Raw genomic sequence first — 22,510 nt, 5'->3', positions numbered from 1 at the left:
TGCCACTGGAGTCAAGCTAGCCTGGCTGATGATGGGCGATACCCCAAAACCGTCCCAGGATGCTTGTTTTTGGTCCAGGGAGGACCTGGCCTGGCAGTTCGGGGTGGACAAACAGGTTCAAGACTGATTTGCATATGGCTGGGTTTAAACTGAAATGGTGTGGGGAGCAAATAACAATGGATTTTGGCCCAGTTCTCTGTACTGGAGTGAAGATTTGACATTGTTCAGCATTCTGTCCACCAATTGTTCTTTTTCCATCTGTGAACCATATCGGCTTTCAGAGCTTGCTGGGGATCAAGCAAGAAGTCAAATGACTTTACTGAAGTGACCATCGTGAGTAGGGGTGGGCAGAAAACTCCACTCCGCCAGCGTAGCGGATAAAGCCAGCCACCCCTGCTCCCCGGCTGGGTCCCTGCTTCTGAAAGCAGCCAGGCCACGGAGAGCCTCCCCAGGCCCCGGTGGACCCCTGCCCCCAGCGCCCGGACCCTCGGCTGGCTTGCAGGATGGGGGAATCCTGCACCCCGGTGCCCGCAGGACGGAGCACGAGCCCCGGTCCCAGCTTCCGAACCCTAGCTAGGCCGGGGAGAGTCTCCCCGGGCCCCGGTGGACACCCTTCCCCAGGGCCCGGACCATCGGCTGGCTTGCAGGATGGGGGGATCCCGCACCCTGGGGCCCGCCGGACGGAGCACGAGCCCCGGTCCCAGCTTCCGAACCCTAGCTAGGCCGGGGAGAGTCTCCCCAGGCCCCGGTGGACCCCCGTCACCAGCTCCTGGACCCTTGGCTGGCTTCCAGGACTGGGGGCTCCCGCAACCTGGGACCCTGGGACTCAGTACGAGCCCCAGGCCCGGTCCCAGCTTCCGAACCCTAGCCAGGCCGGGAAGAGCCTCCTCGGACCCCGGTGGACCTCCCCGTTCCCAGTGCCCAGACCCTCGGCTGGCTTGCAGGACGGGGGCTCCCGCACCCTGGGATGGAGCACGAGCCCCAGGCCCGGTCCCAGCTTCTGAACCCTAGCCAGGCCAGGAAGAGCCTCCCCGGGCCCCGGTGGACCCCCGTCCCCAGTGCCCAGACCCTCGGCAGGCTTGCAGGATTGAGGGCTTCCGCACCCTGGGACGGAGCACGAGCCCCGGGCCCGGTCCCAGCTTCGGAACCCTAGCCAGGCCGGAGAGAGCCTCCCTGGGCCCAGGTGGACCCACGTCCCCAGCGCCCGGACCCTGAGCTGGCTTGCAGGAAGGGAGGCTCACGCACCCCGGTGCCCGCTGGACAGAGCACAAGCCCCGGGCCCGGTCCTAGCTTCCGAACCCTAGCCAGGCCGGGGAGATCCTCCCCGGTGGACCCCCGTCCTCACCACTCGGACCTTCGGCTGGCTTGCAGGATGGGGGACTCCCGCAACCTGGGACGGAGCACGAGCCCCGGGTCCGGTCCCGGTCACAGCTTCCGAACCCTAGCCAGGCCGGGGGAGCCTTCCCAGGCCCCGATGAGACCCCCGTACCATTGTCTTGCTTGCAGGATGCAGGGATCCCGCACCCCGGGGCCTGCCAGATGGAGCTCAAGCCCAAGGCCCGGAGCCAGCTTCAGAACCCTAGCCAGGCTGGAGAGAGCCTCCCCGGGTCCTGATGGACCCCCGTAACCAGCGCCCGGACCCTCTAATGGCTTGCAAGACAGGGGCTCCCACACCCCAGGGCCTGCGGATGGAGCTCAAGCCCCAGGCTCTGACCCATTTTCAGAACCCTAGCCAGGCTGGGGAGAGCCTCCCTGGGCCCTGATAGACCCCCGTAACCAGCGCCCGGACCCTCTGATGGCTTGCAGGATGGGGGCTCCCACACCCCGGGGCCTGCCAGATGGAGCTTAAGCCCCAGGCCCGGACCCAGCTTCAGAACCCTAGCCAGGCTGGGGAGAGCCTCCCCGGGCCCTGATGGACCCCGGTAACCAGCACTTGGACCCTCTGATGGCTTGCAGGACAGGGGCTCCCACACCCCGGGGCCCACCAGACGGAGCTCGAGCCCCAGGCCCTGACTGAGCTTCAGAACCCTTCCAGGCTGGGTAGAGCCTCCCCGGGCCCCGGTGGGCCCCAGTCCCCAGCGCCCGGACCCTCGGCTGGCTTGCAGGACAGGGGGGCTCCAGTACCCTGGGGTCCACAAGATGGAGCTCGAGCCCCAGGCCTTGTCCCAGCTTCCGAACCCTAGCCAGGCTTGGGAGAGCCTCCCCGGGCCCCGGTGTTCCCCAGCACCCAGAACCTCGGCTGGCATGCAGGATGGGGCTCCCTCACCCCAGGGTCTGCTGGACAGAGCTCAAGCCCCAGGCCCGGTCCCAGCTTCCGAACCCTAGCCAGGCCAGGGAGAGCCTCCCCGGGCCCCGGGGGACCCCTGGTTACCAGCACCCGGACCCTCGGCTGGAATCAAGGAGGGTTAAGCCCAGGCCACACCCTCTCCCCCCAACGGCCTGCCCGGGGAGCCCATTTTTCTCGACTATTAAGCCCCCACGTAGGCTTACAGAACTTTGGGGAAGGACAAAAGTGGTAGCTAGCCCGGCCGGCCGGTAGGCCGGCCATCTGGTCACCCAGCCCGCAGGGCCATCTGGTCACCCGGCCCACAGGGCCATCTGGTCACTCAGCCAGGCAACCAGATGGCCCTGGACGACCCAGCGCCCAGATGGCCTGGGGGGGTGCTGTACCCAATCACCCTTGCAGTCCGGCGAGGGGTGGCCAGGTGCATCGAGGCAGCCGCTCGGGAGGCTCCTTCCCCGGGGCTGCTGCTCGCCTCCCTGCCCAACTGGGGCAGGAGCAGCGGGAAGGAGAGGAGGCCCGGCCGGCCCATGCAATCTGGTCACCCTTCCGACTCGCAAGTGATGGTGGCCCCCGTTCCCGCACCCTGGTGGGGCAGGGACGGGAGGGGGAGGCCTCCGTGCCAGAGGGCATGTGGTAGAGGCAGCCTCCCGCAAACCCGCGTTACCCCCTCTGTGTCCCTCCTGTCGGCAGAGGGACCCACCCCTGGGTGTGGTGGAGGAGGGCGTCCATGGGCGCACACAGAGAGACAAAAGCTAGGCTCAGAGGATGAGTTTCAATAGATCGCAGCGAGGTAGCTGCTCTGCTACTTACGAAACCCTGCCCAGAATCAGGTCGTCTACGAATGATTGAGCACCGGGTGCCCCACGAACATGCGGTGCACTAAGGGCAATAGAAGCGGCCCCCTTCCGTCTGTGCTCCGGTCCCCAAGCGAGCGGCTCTACGCACCGGCCCACCGAGAGAGGCCGGCTATCCCAGGCCAACCGAGGCTCCACGGCACTGCGGTATTGTTACGGTTTAGGAGGGATTCTGACTTAGAGGTGTTCAGTCATAATCCCACAGATGGTAGCTTCGCCCCATTGGCTCCTCATCCAAGCACATACACCAAATGTCTGAACCTGCGGTTCTTCTCATACTGAGCAGAATTACTATTGCAACAACACATCAGTAGGGTAAAACTAACCTGTCTCACGACGGTCTAAACCCAGCTCACGTTCCCTATTAGTGGGTGAACAATCCAACGCTTGGTGAATTCTGCTTCACAATGATAGGAAGAGCCGACATCGAAGAATCAAAAAGCGACATCGCTATGAACGCTTGGCTGCCACAAGCCAGTTATCCCTGTGGTAACTTTTCTGACACCTCCTGCTTGGCCTCCTTCCCTAAACTCGGCGGGAGTCCAGAGGTACCGACGGACAGAGCGGGGCCTCATCTATACCCGAGGAAGGTTCCAGGGAGGTGAGGTTTGGGCCTTGACCACTCAGGGTGATGATTGCATCCTGCAAATGAAGGCTTCGCACCAAGCGAGGTTGTATGGTTCTTCTTATTATAGTGTTTAGAAGTTGCTTGGTTAATATGCAGTAGCTGCGATTTGGTCCTGAAGAAAGCCTGGATCACTTCCGTTTAGGCTGAAACATGTTGACCATATATAAGGAGTTACAGTGTTTTCTACTATGAATCAATAGCGGGAGCTTGAGTTAACTCCTTCTGGTTTTACTAGGTGTGAGGAAAGAGATATTGTCAAAACATCTTTTCACATAACCTTTTTATATTTCACTGCACTGCATTACATAGTTTTTTTCACAGTTTTTTCTATGTTTTTTTGCACACATTGTGGCATTAATTGTTTGCCTCGGTGGGGAATGGCATCCACGCAGAGCGTATGAGCTCGCCACGGAGGGGACCCTTATGATCTAAAGGTCACCCTCATGGATGTGGCAGATTACCACGTGATAATAATGACCTACAGGGCTTGACAATTTAGCTCCATTACATGATACAATTTGATGGAAATCATGCTCAGCTCGGATTGCCAGGGATAAAAGAAGACCATCCATCAGCATATACATCACTTACTGTGCTTTCTTGTAGACCCCCAGTCCCTTTTATGTAGTTACCTCCTGCTTGAAACCCAAAAAGTAAGAAGGATCGTGAGGCCCCGCTTTCACAGTCTGTATTCATACTGAAAATCGAGATCAAGCAAGCTTTTGCCCTTCTGCTCTCAGGGAGATTTCTGTCCTCCCTGACCTCGCCTTAGGACACCTGCGTTATCGTTTGACAGGTTTACTGCCCCAATCAAACTCCCCACCTGCCACTGTCCCCGGAGCGGGTCACGCCCGTCGGGCGCCGGGTGCTTGGAGCCAGAAGCGAGAGCCCCACGAGGGCTCGTCCCCCCGCCTCACCGGGTAAGTGAAAAAACGATGAGTAGTGGTATTTCACCGGCGGCCAAAGGGCCTCCCACTTATCCTACACCTCTCATGTCTCTTCACAGTGCCAGACTAGAGTCAAGCTCAACAGTATCTTCTTTCCCCACTGATTCTGCCAAGCCCTTTCCCTTGGCTGTGGTTTTGCTAGATAGTAGGTAGGGACAGTGGGAATCTCATTCATCCATTCATGCACATCACTAATTAGATGACGAGGCATTTGGCTATCTGTACCACCTCGCGGTGGCTCATTCTGGGTTATTATGCTGCCCATCAGCGTCAAATCGGGTTTGCTTCCAACAATACAACATTTGTTCGCTCCGGAGTACAGCCACACTTTAAGCAGTCCTCACTGGAACTGGGGTCTCGTATAGGCCAGAGATAGTACACCCTGCAGTACTATTCCAACAATATAAAATTGTCTACGAACAGTCCTGATTAGCAGGACATCAATAATCAATGCAATAAGTAGTGACTATGTGTATGTAGTTATTTGAGACCTATTATATTCAAGACGCATTATGTACACATTTATATCTAAATCATTATAATGTAAGCACACAACTATAACAAGAATACACATCTATAAATTGCACATCTAGTTTGGAAAAATATTTCTATAACTTCACATTTATAAAATCCACATCTATACTATTAACTATTAACTATTACGTAACTGTTGAACCATATGTAAATCTAATACTTTGTAAAAGTGACATGTGTGCTGTACGATAGTGTACATCTCAGTGTTTGACCTGAAGTTTATTTGTCCATGAATACTTGGCACATTTTTAGAGTGTCCATTAATGTAGTCAGGCAAACATTCTTCTTGAATGGGAACGACATTTGCAGACCAAGATCAGCCAGAGCAACATCATTACATTGAGGCCAAATACCCCGACATCCTACAATAAAGCCATGAAATTTTACAGTTTTACAGTTGGTAAGATCTTTGATTTGCTGTGATAGATCCTGGTAGTATTTAACTTTACTCTCATACGCTAGTTCAAGGGAATTCTGTGAGTTTTCATAACGAATTGAGACATCAACCACTACAGCAGTACCATTTTTGGTGAACACTACATCTGGTTTTCTTAGTTCACCTTGATTATTTTTGATATGAGGTTCCCTGTATGTCATCCACCCACACCTTTTTGCTCTATCAATTAGCAATTCCAACACTTTGTTATGCCTTTTTATTCTTATGTCCTTGGTTTTAGGACATGCACCTGAAATATGAGCAATTGTTTCACACACATCTTTACAATATCTACAAGTAGCAAATGTACGATTTCTTCCCCTAGTGATGGTTTCTCTAGTATACAATACATTTGCTCTCAGCATTAGCGCAGCTATGTATTGATTTTCTTTAATTTTGTTATGTTTGCTGATCCAAAAATTTGAGGTTGGATTACTCGCTAAGTATTTTATACCATCACCTTGGACAGGGAGATTTGCCCATTTCTCAAATTCTTCTTTCCTCCAGTCATATGTTGCTATCAAATTTAGTTCATGACTCAGAGATCTACTGCCTACTATGTTGAGTTTGTGTGTTTTAATGATGTTATCAATTTTTTCATTGATTACTTCTCCTGCATACATGAATGAATGAGCTATGTACAGGTCTGGAGCTTCCCTGAGGTACAATAAGTTATTAACTTTGTTCAGACCAATTGTCGTACATAACTTTGGAATACTGAGGCCCCCAAAGGATCTTTTCGAGTACAGGAGACCATCACATGTGTATGCAGGAAGGTGTAGGAAATGTTTGACATACTTTCTAATTGTTTGATCCAGAATGTTTAAAGTTTTCGCTTCTGTTCCTGTCATTTCCAGTTTAAATGACAGTTTAGGGATCAAGTATTGACAGAATATTTCTATTTTCTGTGTGGGCTTAAGTGGTAGATTGTTGAGTTTTTGAGCCCAGTCAACAAGAACCTCATTAATTTTGTTGTTGCTTGAATGGCCGGTGTGTGGATCGAAGTTCAGTCCGAGGTATCTCTCACTTTCTCCTGGGTGGATGTTTTCAATGTTTTGTTTTTCAAATTGCCATGGTCTACAGTTGTTTACTAGGATCTTATCTTTATGATGACTTATATAAAATCCATGTGTTTTTTTCACATTAAGTTTTAATCCTGTTATTTTACTGAATTTTTCAATGATTTTCAGATTTGTACTCATTCCTTCCCAGGTGTTGCTGAGTACTGCGATGTCATCGGCAAAGGCCAGAGCGGTGATTTGCTTGATGAGATTATTGGAACCAAATGTGAAGCCCTTGCCTTCTTTCTGAAGATCACAGATTAGAGGATCCATGGCAATATTAAACAGCAGTGGGGATAAAGAGTCACCTTGCTTAACTCCTGACTTCATTGTTATTTCTGGAGTTGCTTCATTGTTTTTTCCCTTGAAAAATGTTGTTGAGTCAGTGTATAAGTCTTTTATTATGTCTCTGATGCATGATGGAACCCTGTGTCTTTCAAGACTCTGTAGAATATGACCATGGCTGACAGAGTCAAAAGCTTTTGATATATCTATGAACACCACTGCCAACGAGCTTCTGTTCTTTCGTGCCCCTTTTATAATGTTTTGCAGAAGAGTCAGATTTTCGAGACAACCTCGCACCTTCATGAAGCCTTTTTGTCTCGTATTTATTTCAACGAAAAATGTGAGTCTTTTAGTTAATATTTTCGTGCACAACTTCATGAATGCCGTACCGATAGTAATTGGACGCCAATTACTTATCTTTTTGAGTTCGCTAATCGGTACATTCTTGGGTATTAGTATTGACCGGTTCTTCTTAATACTGTCTGGTACTCTTCTCATCAATAGCCAAGACGATAAGATTCTGGGTAGTAGTCTTGGTTGCCTGCTATGCACTTTATTTAAGTCATTCAGACCAATTTTATCAGGCCCCACTGCTTTCTTTAAATCTGATTCATCAAAGGCTTTAGTTACTTCGAGCAGTGTAATTTCTTTACATAAACTTCCAATTTCCCATTCATCTGGTATCCGGTCAATTGGGATGAATTTGGGATTTTTCTTGTTTTCTTTTTCAATTATGCCTTTATAGTATTGGAAGATTTCATCAGCACTGATTTGACAAGTGGCATCTTCTGCCCCATCAGTGATTATCCTGGCAATTTTCTTTTTGTCTTTTTGGAACATTGTCTGATATTCTTTGTAACTGCCCTTTGCTTTTGTATATTTTTTCTTGTGTGTTTGATTGGGCCTTCCATCTTTCTTTGGTATCTTGTTTTGTACAGGGGCAGTCTGTTGCTCAACTTGAGCAGAGTTCATAGGTTCATTATCGGGTTCGCTCGTTAGTTCGGTATGATTTGATGGTACAGGACTTATATCATTGGTGTTTTCTGATATATAAGTCACTATCTCATCCATCAGATCCATAGCAGCATCATGATGCTGGATGTTTTTTGTGTACTTTTCGATTTCTGTGATTCTATCATTCAGCTCATCAAAGTTTCTTATTTTTGGCGCTCGTTTTCGATTGATAAAGTCTCTGCGCCTTTCTGTTGTTACTTCTACTGTAATCTCTGGTTCATCGCAGGAGTCATTCTCAGAGATATTGGATGCTTGCAGTACATCCTTTGTCGATTTTTTGCTCTTATCTCTTCTATCTCTTCTTTTTTCTGCAATTTGTTTACTATTTTTATTGTCAAAATGTGGGACCATCAGCGCATTAATGTTTCTTTTGTTCTCGTACACTTTTTCCAATTCTGTTAATAACAATATTTCCTCCTGTGACCATAGTTTTGATGGTTTGTTGCTTGCTAGAGCTGCCAGTCTAGCCTCATTTTGCGCTCTTGGATGTGCGTGCCGAGCATGTTGTGAAACTCCAATCTTTGTTCCAAATCTGAGGTCACAGTAGCTGCACAGGAATGACAGCTCTCCTTTTTGAGGTCTTCCTTTACATTTTGCATAGTGACATGCAATATTGTGATAGTCGGCTTCTTTGTCACATTTTGAACAATACGTTTTGAGATAGAAGCCTTTATGCTTGTTGGAGACATGTTTTCTCAATTCTTTGAAGGTTCCCAATATGTCTCCACACAAGTCACATTTATACTTTTCGTTTGGGTATTTCCAATATGTGACTTTTTTGGAGTAGTCACTTTTCTTTGTTACCAGTTCTTTGCTGATTTCGTATACATCCGGTAGGTTTTCAAAATTGGCTGTATCAATGTTATTCTTGGCTGAGGAGGCCACAAATTCAATGGTTTCGCTGAGGTCTACTGTTGTGTCTTCTTCTGCTTCGGAGGGTGAACTAAGGCCTATAACGTGACCTGGATCGTTGTTGTTTGTTGCATTGTTTGAAGCTAGTGCTGGTTTGTCAAATTCGGTGAGGAGGTTAATGATTTCTTGAAAAGACAGCACCTCCTTACGCCATCTTAGCGGGGTTTTTATTCTCCAGGAACTACCCCATCTGGAAATGTGTTCGTTTGCTTCGCCACTTCTCACTATCACGCTCGCTGCCATGATAGAACCTTGTTTAGCCTGTCTCTATATACTTCTCTACGCAGAGTCTAGTACCATAGAGGCAGTTACCGGCGGGACCACTGGGAGGTAAAGGCCACTACAACTGAGAATAGGTTAAGAGAGTCATAGTTACTCCCGCCGTTTACCCGCGCTTCATTGAATTTCTTCACTTTGACATTCAGAGCACTGGGCAGAAATCACATTGAGTCAACACCCGCCTCGGGCCTTAGCGATGCTTTCTTTTAATTAAACAGTTGGATACCCCTGGTCCACACCAGTTCTAAGTCAGCTGCTAGGCGCTGACCGAGGCAGAACGCCGGCCCCGCACCCCCAGGAAGGGGGCACGGGGATAGGCGACCACCACAGCTGGGGCGATCCACAGGAAGGGCCCGGCAACTGTCCAGAGTCGCCGCCGCCCCGGAGGGAGGCATCTCGTCCAGCCACGGCACGTGCCCGGCCCCGCTTCGCACCCCAGTCCGACCGACCCAGCCCTCAGAGTCAATCCTTATCCCGAAGTTATGGATCTGACTTGCCGACTTCCCTTACCTACATTGTTCCAACATGCCAGAGGCTGTTCACCTTGGAGACCTGCTGTGGATAAGGGAACGGCCCGGCGTGATATTTACACCATCTCCCCCGGATTTTCAAGGACCAGCGAGAGCTCACCGGACGCTGCCGGAACTGCAACGCTTTCCAAGGCTCGGTCCCCTCTCTCGGGGTAAACCCATTCCAGGGTGCCCTGCCCTTCACAAAGAAAAGAGAACTCTCCCCAGGGCTCCCGACAGCTTCTCCGGGATCGTTTGCATTACAGCACTGGACTCTGCGAGGGTGCCTTTCTCCGCCACTCCAGTTTCGGGGATCTGAACCCGACTCTCTTTCGATCGGCCGAGGGCAACGGAGGCCATCGCCCGTCCCTTCCGAACGGCGCTCGCCCATCTCTTAGGACCGACTGACCCATGTTCAACTGCTGTTCACATGGAACCCTTCTCCACTTCGGGCCATCAAAGTTCTTGTTTGAATATTTTTCTACTACTACTAAGATCTGCATCTGCGGCAGCTCCACCCGGGCCCTCACCACGGGCTTCCGTGCTCACCGCAGCGGCCCTAATACTCGTCACGGCTTAGCCGCCGTGGCTCTCAACACCGGCGATGTCCGGGTATGGGCCCTACGCTCCAGCGCCATCCATTTTCAGGGCTAGTTGATTCGGCAGGAGAGTTGCTACACACTCCTTAGTGGATTCCGACTTCCATAGCCACCGTCCTGCTGTCTATATCAACCAACACCTTTTCTGGGGTCTGATGAGCATCGGCATTGGGTGCCTAACCTGGCGTTCGGTTCATCCCGCAGCGCCAGTTCTACTTACCAAAAGTGGCCCAATAGGCACTCGCATTCCATGCCCGGCTCCACGCCAGCGAGCCGGGCTTCTTACCCATTTAAAGTTTGAGAATAGGTTGAGATCGTTTCTGCCCCAAGACCTCTAATCATTTGCTTTACCAGATAAAACTGGGGGCTCCGAGCGCCAGATATCCTGAGGGAAACTTCGGAGGGAACCAGCTACTAGATGGTTTGATTCGTCTTTCGCCCCTATACCCAGGTCGGACGACCGATTTTCACGTCAGGACTGCTAAGGACCTCCTCCAGAGATCCCTCTGGCTTCGCCCTGCCAAGGCATAGTTCACCATCTTTCGGGTCCTATCACGCACGCTCATGCTGCACCTCACCGACAGAGTGGGCGAGACGGGCCGGTGGTGCGCCCGCTGCTGGAAGCGCGGCGGGATCCCACCTCAGCCGGCATGCGCCGGCCCTCACCTTAATTGCACCATAGGGTTTCGCTCGCCCCTCCGACTCACGCACGTGTTAGACTCCTTGGTCCGTGTTTCAAGACGGGTCGGGTGGGTAACCGTCATCGCCGCAGACCCTTGGCACCCGGCGTGGGCCTCCCCACCCGGCGGCGCAACACAGTCGGGCGCACTGAACAGTCCGCCCCAGTCGACAGTCGTGCCGGGAGCAGGGGGCCCCGTCCCCCCTTCAACCGCCCTGGCGCGCCTCGAGAGGCGGCCGTGGACGGGTGCCCGGGGGAGGGCGCGGAGGCGGTTGAATCTCTTTTGGCCCCGTGGACATGGCAATGCTGCTGCCAGGGGGGCTGTAACACCCTCTGCCGGAATGGAGGACCACCTGCCACCCTGAAGCCTTCCCAGCTGACCCGGAGCTGATCGCGGCACACCGCCGTGGAGGAAATGTGCCCTACGGGGGCTGGGTAGGGCCCGGGTACCGGTCCCACGGAGGGGATCCGGAACTCTCGGGCAACCAACCTTCCCGCCGTGTTGAATCCTCCGTGCGGACTGCATGGACCCCACCCATTTACCTCTCGACGGTTTCACGCCCTCTTGAATTCTCTCTTCAAAGTTCTTTTAAACTTTCCCTTACAGTACTTGTTGCCTATCGGTCTCCTGCCCGTATTTAGCCTTATCTGGAGTTTACCACCCACTTTGGGCTGCATTCCTAAGCAACCCGACTCCGAGAAGACCTGATCCCAGCGCGCCGGGGGGCGCTACCGGCCTAACACCGTCCGCGGGGTGAGCCTCGATCAGAAGGACTTGGGCCCCCTGAGCAACGCCGGGGAGTCGGTCTCTGGGGAAGGCCAGCCCCCTGCTGGAGCAGGGGCCTGGCGTCCCGGCAGCACACGCCCTCTTTTCCCGGATCGCATCTGGAGGGGTTTCGCCCTCGCCTGGAGGGCGCCCGGTGGGATACCACAGTCAGCCACGCGCAGCACGCAGCCAGGCGCCCCGGAACTGGCCCGGGCGGACCGGTCCCCAGACCCCTTCTCGGGGCTAGGCGCACAGGCGGCATACCTCCGTGGTAGGACCCGGTGAGGGCCCCTGCCACGGGCGATCGGGGGTCTGACCTTGTGGGGGGATGAAGGGGAAGAGGAGCTTACCCTGTGACGGCCCCAGCCATGTCCCGGGGAAGCCCCGGGGAGATTGACGATCGAGCGACCCTCAGACAGGCGCAGCCCCGGGAGGAACTCAGGGCCACAAGGTGCGTTCGAAGTGTCGATGATCAATGTGTCCTGCAATTCACACTAATTCTCGCAGCTAGCTGCATTCTTCATCGACGTGCGAGCCGAGTGATCCACCTCCAAGAGTCCCGGGCAACTTTTAGAAAACATTCGCCCACCTGCGGGTGCGGGAGGAAGGCGACGCCGTCTGTCCACCGCCCGTGCGGCGAGACGGCCCAGGTACCCTGTTCAAGGCTTCCACTCTGGGAGTCAGACTGCACCGTTGGGAGAAAAAAACATTGCCAGGCCCGGGAGTCTACCGCGGGGGCAAGGGAGGGGGGCACCCGGAGCAACGGGAGCAGACATCCCTGCAGCCGCTGGCCCTCCCGGGGTAACCCAGGAGGGACCACGCGAGTCTTCAAGCCCCTCAGCCCGACCACACCCTTCGACCGGGTCAAACAGGGTACCTGGCAACAAGGGACGGTCGCCTCACCTGCACATCAGCCGTCCGTCGCCGGCCGGCAGGGTCGGAGGCTCCGGAAGGGAAGAGCCAGATGGTTCCCCATCCCACACGCCTCCCACCGAGAGGAGCCGGGGTCCCCTCACATGCCCTCTGCCCGTCTCTTCTAGGCCGCCCTGCCGTGTGAGAAGGGCCGCTCCTCGGTCCCACAGAACCCGGTAGGGCTGGGACTCGGACATGGGAGGGCCCAGCCGGTAGCAGGGCCTTTCGAGGGTGGGGCGGTACCAGCCCGGGGATGCACTGCCATTCGGTTTCCCCCTAACCACGTGGGTCGTGCCGGGTGAGCTTGGGTTCCATCTCGGGAGGGCCTACCGCTGAGCCAGTCCCAGGAAAGGGATAGGAGACGGGGGCAGCCCCCCATCCCCGGTTCCTCGCATGCCGGTCGAGCCCTCCCTGGGGGGGAAGAGGCCCGCCGAAGTCCCAGTCCTCACCCAGGCACCCCATGCGGCCATGGAACGCTCCGCCGGCCGGGGCGCACCAGGGCACCTGTGCCTATGGTGCGTGCTTGCAGGAGGCGGGCCAAGGGCTACGGGCTGGCGCCGTCCGTCGCTCGGACCACTTCGCCGTTAATGATCCTTCCGCAGGTTCACCTACCTATCCTCTAGATAGTCAAGTTTGATCATCTTCTCGGCGCTCTGCAAGGGCCATTGTCGACACCGGCAGGGCCGATCCGAGGACCTCACTCAACCATCCAATCGGTAGTAGCGACGGGCAGTGTGCACAAAGGGCAGGGACTTAATCAACACAAGCTTATGACCCGCACTTACTGGGAATTCCTCGTTCATGGGAAATAATTGCAATCCCCAATCCCTATCACGAACGGGGTTCAGCGGGTTACCCTCACCTGTCGGTGAAGGGTAGGCACACGCTGATCCGTTCAGTGTAGCGCGCATCCAGCCCCGGACATCTAAGGGCATCACAGACCTGTTATTGCTCGATTTCGTGTGGCTGAACGCTACTTGTCCCTCTAAGAAGTTGGACACAGACCGCTGGGGGTCGCTAACTAGTTAGCATGGAGGAGTCTCGTTCGTTATCGGAGTTAACCAGACAAATTGCTCCACCAACTAAGAACAGCCATGTACCACCACCTACAGAATCGAGAAAGAGCTATCAATCTGTCAATCCTTTCCGTGTCCGGGCCGAATGAGGTTTCCCGTGTTGAGTCAAATTAAGCCGCAGACTCCACTCCTGGTGGTGCCCTTTCGTCAACTCCTTTAAGTTTCAGCTTTGCAACTGTTCTCCCCCCGGAACCCAAAGTCTTTGGTTTCCTGGAAGCTGCTCGGCGGGTCATGGGAATAACACTGCCGGATCGCTAGTCGGCATCGTTTATGGTCGGAACTACGACGGTATCTGATCGTCTTCGAACCTCCGACTTTCGTTCTTGATTAATGAAAACATTCTTGACAAATGCTTTCGCTTTGGTTCGTCTTGCGCCGGTCCAAGAATTTCACTACTAGCGGCACAATATGAATGCCCCCGGCCGTCCCTCTTAATCATGGCCCCGGTTCCGAAAACCAACAAAATAGAACCGAAGTCCTATTCCATTATTCCTATCTGAAGTATTCAGGCGACCGGCCTGCTTTGAACACTCTAATTTTTCCAAAGTAAATGCTTCGGACCTCCAGGACACTCAAGAGCATCAAGGGGGCGCCGAGAGGCAGGGGCTGGGACAGGCGGTAGCTCACCTCGCGGCGGACCGCCAGCTCGATCCCAAGATCCAACTATGAGCTTTTTAACTGCAGCAACTTCAATATACGCTATTGGAGATGGAATTACCGCGGCTGTTGACATCAGAATTGCCCTCCAATGGATCCTTGTTAAAGGATTTAAAGTGTACTCATTCCAATTACAGGGCCTCGAAAGAGTCCAGTATTGTTATTGTTCGTTATCGGAGTTAACCAGACAAATTGCTCCACCAACTAAGAACGGCCATGTACCACCACCTACAGAATCGAGAAAGAGCTATCAATCTGTCAATCCTTTCCGTGTCCGGGCCGAATGGGGTTTCCCGTGTTGAGTCAAATTAAGCCACCGACTCCACTCCTGGTGGTGCCCTTTTGTCAACTCCTTTAAGTTTCAGCTTTGCAACTGTTCTTCCCCCGGAACCCAAAGTCTTTGGTTTCCCGGAAGCTGCTCGGCGGGTCATGGGAATAACACTGCCGGATCGCTAGTCGGCATCGTTTATGGTCGGAACTACGACGGTATCTGATCGTCTTCGAACCTCCGACTTTCGTTCTTGATTAATGAAAACATTCTTGACAAATGCTTTCGCTTTGGTTCGTCTTGCGCCGGTCCAAGAATTTCACTACTAGCGGCACAATATGAATGCCCCCGGCCGTCCCTCTTAATCATGGCCCCGGTTCCGAAAACCAACAAAATAGAACCGGAGTCCTATTTCATTATTCCTATCTGAAGTATTCAGGCGACCTGCCTGCTTTGAACACTCTAATTTTTCCAAAGTAAACGCTTCGGACCTCCAGGACACTCAAGAGCATCAAGGGCGCGCCGAGAGGCAGGGGCTGGGACAGGCGGTAGCTCACCTCGCCCTCCAATGGATCCTTGTTAAAGGATTTAAAGTGTACTCATTCCAATTACAGGGCCTCGAAAGAGTCCAGTATTGTTATTGTTCGTCACTACCTGCCCGAGTCAGGAGTGGGTAATTTGCGCGCCTGCTGCCTTCCTTGGATGTGGTAGCCGTTTCTCAGGCTCCCTCTCCGGAATCAAACCCTGATTCCCCGTTACCCGTGGTCACCATGGTAGGCACAGAACGTACCAGCGAAAGTTGATAGGGCAGACATCTGAATGTATCGTTGCCGTCACGGGGATGTGCGATCGGCCCGAGGTTATCTAGAGTCACCAAAGCGGCCGGGCGAGCCTGAATTGGTCTTGGTCTGATAAATGCACGTATACCGGGAGGTCAGCGCTCGTCGGCATGTATTAGCTCTAGAATTATCACAGTTATCCAAGTAACAGATGGAGCAATCAAAGGAACCATAACTGATTTAATGAGCCATTCGCAGTTTCACTGTACCGGCTGTGTGTACTTACACGTGCATGGCTTAATCTTTGAGACAAGCATATGCTACTGGCAGGATCAACCAGGTAGCCGCACCTGCTGACGGGGTGGGGCCGCGTGCCCATCTCCCCGCACGGCAACCTTCGCGCACCCCTCCATCTCTCGGGAACCTGCCAGGGGAAGGAGCCCACCTGCCTGGGCGGCAGGGCTCACTGGAGGGGTGTGGAGAGGTGCGGTCGCATGGGCACTGGCAGGCCCAGCCGTCTCCCCCGGGAGGGAGAGGCAGGCCGAGGCGCAACCTGAGCAAGACGCAGGGGTTCCGGAGCCTGGCGGCGGCAGCACCCCTCAGAACAGTCGTTTCGTGCTGCTGTGGAAAGGTGCTGGGCAGAGAGGGGTGATGACGTGGCGCACGGGGCCTTTGGACCTGCTTCGCAGCAGCATCCAAGGGCCTGGCACCACCCGACCCCTTCAGGCAGTTCAGACCACTGGGGGGCACGAGCTGCCTGGGCCACACGGCCTTCGCTCCGCAGGGTAGGGTGAAGAGTCTCCCGCCAGGTGGCAGGCCCTCGAGTCAGACGGTCAATGTGGGGTGGAAGCGCTTTGCTTGAAACTGCCGATGCTGGCCAAGCAGTCCATCCCTAAACGGACCAAGAGTGCCCAATCGATTAGAGAACGGCTGGGGCATCCCCTTGGCAGGCCACCCTGCGCAGGGGGTATGCTGCCTTAGCATCCCTGCCTGCTCCCAGGGCAAGCAGACTTGGAGAAAAAGGACCATCGAGAAGGGGCTGAGAGGCAGGTGAGTACCCAGGGCTGAGAGGCAGGTGAGTACCCAGGCCCCTGGGGGCCCTGGCAGGCGGGCCCGGGTGCTGCCTTCCCCCGTCTCAGCATCGCCGGACCGCACGGAGGTCTGACTGAGCAAACTCGGAGAAAAAGGACCATTAGGAAGGGGCTGAGAGGCAGGTGTTTACTCAGGCCCCTGGGGGCCCCGGCGGGCGGCCAGGGTGCTGCCTTCCCCCGTCTCATCATCGCCGGACCTCACGGAGGTCTGACTAAGCAAACTCGGAGAAAAAGGACCATCGGGAAGGGGCTGAGAGGCAGGTGCGTACCTGGGCCCCTAGGGGCCCTGGCTGGTGGGCCCAGGTGCTGCCTTCCCCCGTCTCAGCATCGCCGGACCTCACGGAGGTCTGACTGAGCAAACTCGGAGAAAAAGGACCATCTGGAAGGGGCTGAGAGGCAGGTGCGTACCCGGGCCCCTGGGTCCCCGGCGGGCGGGACCGGGTGCTGACTTCCCCCGTCTCAGCATCGCCAGACCTCACGGAGGTCTGACTGAGCAAACTTGGAGAAAAAGGACCATTGGGAAGGGGCTGAGAGGCAGGTGCGTACCCGGGCCCCTGGGGGCCCCGGCAGGCGGCCCGAGTGCTGCCTTCCCCCGTCTCAGCATCGCCAGACCTCACAGAGGTCTGACTGAGCAAACTTGGAGAAAAAGGACCATCGAAAAGGGGCTGAGAGGCAGGTGCGTACCTGGGCCCCTGGGGGCCTCGGCGGGCGGGCCCGGGTGCTCCCTTCCCCTGTTTCAGAATCGCCAGACCTCACGGAGGTCTGATTGACCCTCTCCCTAGTAATCCAGAGGAAAATTACCCCCCTTTCTGGTAAAAAAGGTGCGACCAGATTGCCGGGCACGAAAGTGAAGCCATCTGGTTGCTCTGTGCCCCAATGAAAGAGTGAGTGGGCGCCAGGGCCCCAGCTGGGCCCCAGCCATGGAGGCTGCGAGGTGGACGTGACGGGCCCTCAGACCCTGGGCCCACGGACACCTTGACAAGCAGGGGAGGCTGGCACAGGACCGAGGGACCCCTGTCCTGGGCCCTTGGTGGAGCAGCATTCGACGCGGGCCCCTGGACCCAGCTAGGGCTCCCAGGCCCAGAGGCACAGAGGAAGCCTCACCGGGCCCGGGGTGGGATGGCCACCCTTCCCAGGGCCCTCAGGGGCCCCGACCGCAGCTCCTGAACCCAACCAAGCAAGGGGAGGCTCCCCAGGCACAACGGAACCACGTCCCAGGCCTTTGGCAGAGCGGCAGGCCGGGGGACAGGGCCCAGGGCCGGAGCACCCGACCTGGGGCCCGGCGGGGCCCCTGGGCCCAGCCAGGGCTCCCAGGCCTAGAGGCACAGGGGAAGAATCCCAGGGCCCGCCGGACCCCATCCCGGGCACCCTGCCACGCGGCAGGAACAAGGACAGAGCCCGGGGTAGGGAGGCCGCCCTCCCCGGGGCCCCTGGGAGCCACTGAACCCAGCCGAGCAGGGGGTGGCTCCCCGGGCACGACAGAACCCCGTCCCAGGCCTTTGGTAGGCAGGCAGGCCAGGGGACGGGGGCCCAGGGCCAGAGCACCCGACCTGGGGCCCGACGAGGCCCCTGGACCCAGCCATGGCTCCCAGGCCTGGAGGTGCAGGGGAAGCCTCCCCAGGCCCGCCGGACACCATCCCAGGCACCCTGCCACGCAGCGGGACTGAGGACGGAGCCCGGGGTGGGGAGGACACCCTCCCTGGGACGCAGGGAGCCCCTGAACCCAGCCGTGCAAGGGGAGGCTCCACGGGCACGATGGAACCCCATCCCGGGCCTTTGGCAGGGCAGCAGGCCGGGGGACGGGGCCCAGGGCTGGAACACCCGATCCGGGGCCCGGTGGGGCCCCTGGACCCAGCCGTGGCTCCCGGGCCCAGAGACGAAGGGGAAGCCTCCCCGGTCCTGCGGGACCTCATTCGGGCACCCTGCCACACAGCAGGACCGAGGACAGAGCCTGGGGTTGGGGGGCCGCCGTCCCCGGGGCCCCTGGACCCCTGGACCCAGCCCAGCAGGAAGAGGCTCCCCGGGCCCGCCGGACCCCATCCAGGACAGCCTGCCACGCGGCAGGCCCAGGGATGGACCCAGGGCTGGGGCGGCATCCTGGCTCGTCCAGCTGCCGGCTGAGGACCACTAGGCCGAGAGGGGACCCAGAGTACCTTGTCCCTAGTAATCCAGAGGAAGGCTACCCCCCTTTCTGATAAACTGCGCGCACCGCAAGACTGAGGGGACCCTAGGCGCGGACGTGCCTGACCTCCTGGAGCCTTCGCTGGGATCGGGGAGGCAAATGAGCCCTCATCGGGATTTCCAGGGCGGCCCAGCCATCTGGTCGCCCCATTGGAAAGCATTGCGTGTGACCAGATGGCCGAGGGAAAGGTGCGCCCAGATGACCAGGACCGGAAGGACTCCCATATGCCCGACCCGAGCCTTCGCGGTAGGGCTCCCGCCTGCTCACGCAGGGCTTGGGGGCTCTGCTTCCCAGGGGGCTCGGGTACCCCGGCTGGGCCTCAGGCACGGGGAGGTCCACCGGAGCTCTCGGGCCCGAACGCCCGGGACCCATGGTGCCCGTAACGGGTACTTTGCCACGCCGTGGGCCGGAGGAGGGAGCCCTCCGGCCGGAGGGGAGATGTTGTCCGGGCATAGCCCATCTGGTCCCTGGCAAAGAACCGCCAGCCCAGGACGGGTGTTCCGGCATACCCTGACCCTAGTAATCCGGAGGAAGGCTACCCCTCTTTCTGAGAACCTGTGCGCACTGCCAGACTCGGGAGACCCTAGGCGCGGAGGCCCCGACCTCCTGGAGCCCTGGTTGGGATCGGGGAGGCGAATGAGCCCTCATCTGGACTTCCAGGCCGGCCCGGCCATCTGGTCGACCCATTGGAAAGCATTGCGTGCGATCAGTTGGCCGAGGGGATTGGTGCGACCAGATGGCCGGGACCGAAATTACGCCAATCTGCCTGCCTCGAGCCTTCCCGGGAGGGCTCCCGCCTGCCCTTGCAGGGCTTGGGCTGCAGGGCTCGGGGGTTGCAGGGCTCAGGGGTTGCAGGGCTTGGGGGCTGCAGGGCTCTGGGGCTGCAGGGCTCGGGGGGCTTGGAGATCCCACGCTGGGCCTCAGGCATGGGGAGGCCCCCAGGCGCTCCTGGGGCCCAGATGCCCGGCAGAGGACTGCCCGGGACACATGAAGCCCGTACCGGGCACTTTGCCACGCCGTGGGCTGGAGGAGGGAGCCCCCGGACAGAGGGGAGGTGTCGTCCGTGCCCAGCTCATCTGGTCCCCTGCTGAGAACCGCCAGCCCGGGAGGGGTGTCCCGGCATACCCTGCCACTACTAATCCAGAGGAAGGCTACCCCTCTTTCTGGGAAACCGTGCGCACCGAGAGACTCAGGGGACCCTAGGCCCAGACTTGCCCGACCTCCTGGAGCCCTGGCTGGGATCGGGGAGGCGAATGAGCCCCCATCGCGACTTGGAAAGCATTGCGTGCGACTAGATGTCCGAGGGGATTGGTGCGTCCAGATGACCGGGACCGAAAGGACTCCAATCTGCCCGCCCCGAGCCTTAGCGGTAGGGCTCCCACCTACCCTTGCAGGTCTCTGGGGCTCTGCACCAGGGACCCTTGTCCCGGGCAGATGGACACTTGGCAGGCCGCAGGACGGGGGCTCCCAAACCCCAGGCCCTGACCGAAACCCAGGCCCCGGGGCAGGTCCCTGCTTCTCAACCCAGCCAGGCCAGGGAGCCCGGGCACGAGGGACCCCTGTCCCGGGCACACGGACCCTCAGGACGTGCGCTCCTTTTCCACACATTTTTTCCAAAATTCTTCGTATTCGCGCTACGCCAATTCTGCCCAGCCCTAATCGTGAGATGATGCCTTCATAGACTATGGCTGAGGCAAGAATGTAGGTATTTAGCTACGTTTTTGAGAATGATGATACATTCTCTCTCTCTAGCTCTTCCCATCTCTCTTTCCTTCTCTGTCTGTAGAAGCAGAAAGTAGTTGTGCCGGGTATCCAGTAGAACCCTTACAGTTCCCTACTGCTGTAATGGTACTCTGTGGGTTAAAATCATGATTTCAACACTGCACAGCTTTTTTGACCTCAGAGTATTTTCCTGTCTGCACTCGCTCTTCACCTGGTATGTTAACTAATAAAAAGTACAACAGAATAGATCATGTTGTGAAATGGACGCTTGTGATGACTGGAACAGAGTTTCCCCAATGACAGCGTCATCTGGTAAACTGATCAGCACATACCTTGTTTTTGAAGACTAATGGATTCAATCCTAGTTTTGAGAGTTCTATAGCCTGATTGAGATTTACGCCTACACTCCCCGCACAACAGCCTGGTCATTGATTGTGCTCTTACCTCAAAGCACCCACCACAATTGTCACCAAATATATAGGGGCCTATTTACAAGACTCTTGCACCACAAGTGCATCACATTTTCTCATATTAAAAGTGACACACTTGTGGTGCAAGGGCCTTGTAAATAAGCCGCATTGTGCCTCGGGCATGCTGAATGAACCCTAGGGGCACCAAGTACATCACACTTCCTGACAAAAGAGTGCTGGCCTTAGGGAACTTTCTGAACTGCTTCCTCCACTGTGAAAGTTGGAATAAATATTATTATTAATACTTTTCCGGAACGTCCAGAAGAGAGTCCAAAACACAGAATACACCATTTTTGCAGAAAGTAAATTGCACAAAATCAAAAGTGCAGAAAAACATATATTGAACCCTCAACTTTATCAACATAAAGAGCAATTAAAATCCAACAGATGCCCATGACAAATGCACATAATAAGTGCACGGTATGGCAGGCAAAAACGTGAAAAACATAGGGCTTTTTAACACAAAATTCACTAACATTTTCTCAAATGCCACGATGAAGTGTTTCTTATAAACTTTACACCAAACATTTCTTTTTTCATATACAGATAATAACAAAAGTTCCTCAATCCAATCCAGCAGGATTCATTTTTATCTTCAAGAGACACCACGGGTATCTTGTTATCCTAGGTAAAATGGAAATACATTGTAGTCATTGCAGTGGGTGGAGCACCCTCTGAGGAGAAGGATTAGTAATCTACAGGTCAAAGAGAGGGGATCCAGGCAAGACCCACATAGCAGGTCAGACCTCTGAGGTCAACATAATGAGGGCTGTTGAGATGGGTTATAAAAACCTCTGTTATTTAAGTGAGCAGCAAGAGACAATTTAGTCTGTGTTGTGCAATATTTGAATGATTGTTTATTGATTTATTAATTTTCTAATATAGCACAAACACCGCCTGAACAGTTTTGAATATATACGCTGTACAGATCATATATAAAAGCATAAAGTCAGCCATATAGTGACGGAGCTAGCATAAATACAACATTTCTAGCAGTTCTAAAGTGGTACAGCCAAACTGCTGCTTATATATAACAGTAATCGACAATTTTTACAAAGTTATGTGCGCTGCAGCACAACCTTCCATATAAACATTATACAGGCGTGTGCTATGTGCCCTTTTTCTGTTCCACTGGCTTTGACACCCTCGATTGGCACCATAGGGCTCCTAGATTCTCGATTTGGCTGCCATGAGGGCTTTGAAACAGCCTTGCGCTTTGTTTGAAAATATGAGGTAAAAGGCACCCACAGGACCTGCCCTAGACATCTAGGGCCAGAGGTACGACCCTTCCATTTTGCAAGTAGAAAATTGCATTGTTTTGTGACTCGCAAAATTGAATGTACAACAGTGTCTCAGACACTGTTTGCGATTCCCAAAGGGGTCGCAAACGACCTGCTTCATTAATATTCATGAGGCAGGTTGCAATTTGCGACCCCATTGGGAATGGCCAGCACTCCCAGGGATGGTGGCCTGCTGGGGTCAGCAGACCACCATGTCTGTGACTGCTTTTTAAATAAAGCAGTTTCTTTTTTAAATGCAGCCCGTTTTCCTTATGGTAAAACGGGC

General features: G+C 55.1%; 1 non-coding gene and 3 pseudogenes across 1 annotated transcript; all 4 read right to left on the bottom strand.

The window, feature by feature from the left end:
• Positions 1-3,029: 3,029 nt before the first annotated feature.
• Positions 3,030-11,913, bottom strand: LOC146857448 (28S ribosomal RNA; annotated as a pseudogene).
• A 279-nt stretch (positions 11,914-12,192) lies between these two features.
• Positions 12,193-12,346, bottom strand: LOC146857447 (5.8S ribosomal RNA). The gene has a single exon (XR_014980497.1). It is a non-coding gene; the product is annotated as a 5.8S ribosomal RNA (ribosomal RNA).
• Positions 12,347-13,298: 952 nt separating this feature from the next.
• On the bottom strand, positions 13,299-13,962 carry LOC146857446 (18S ribosomal RNA; annotated as a pseudogene; the record flags this gene model as incomplete).
• Positions 13,963-14,817: 855 nt separating this feature from the next.
• On the bottom strand, positions 14,818-15,819 carry LOC146857445 (18S ribosomal RNA; annotated as a pseudogene).
• Positions 15,820-22,510: the final 6,691 nt, after the last annotated feature.

This window comes from Triturus cristatus, chromosome 3_2 (assembly GCF_964204655.1).
Source record: "Triturus cristatus chromosome 3_2, aTriCri1.1, whole genome shotgun sequence".
NCBI classification, from domain to species: Eukaryota; Metazoa; Chordata; class Amphibia; order Caudata; family Salamandridae; genus Triturus; species Triturus cristatus.
Note: the sequence above shows the minus strand (reverse complement) of the source record. Positions and strands in the feature narration are given on the sequence as shown.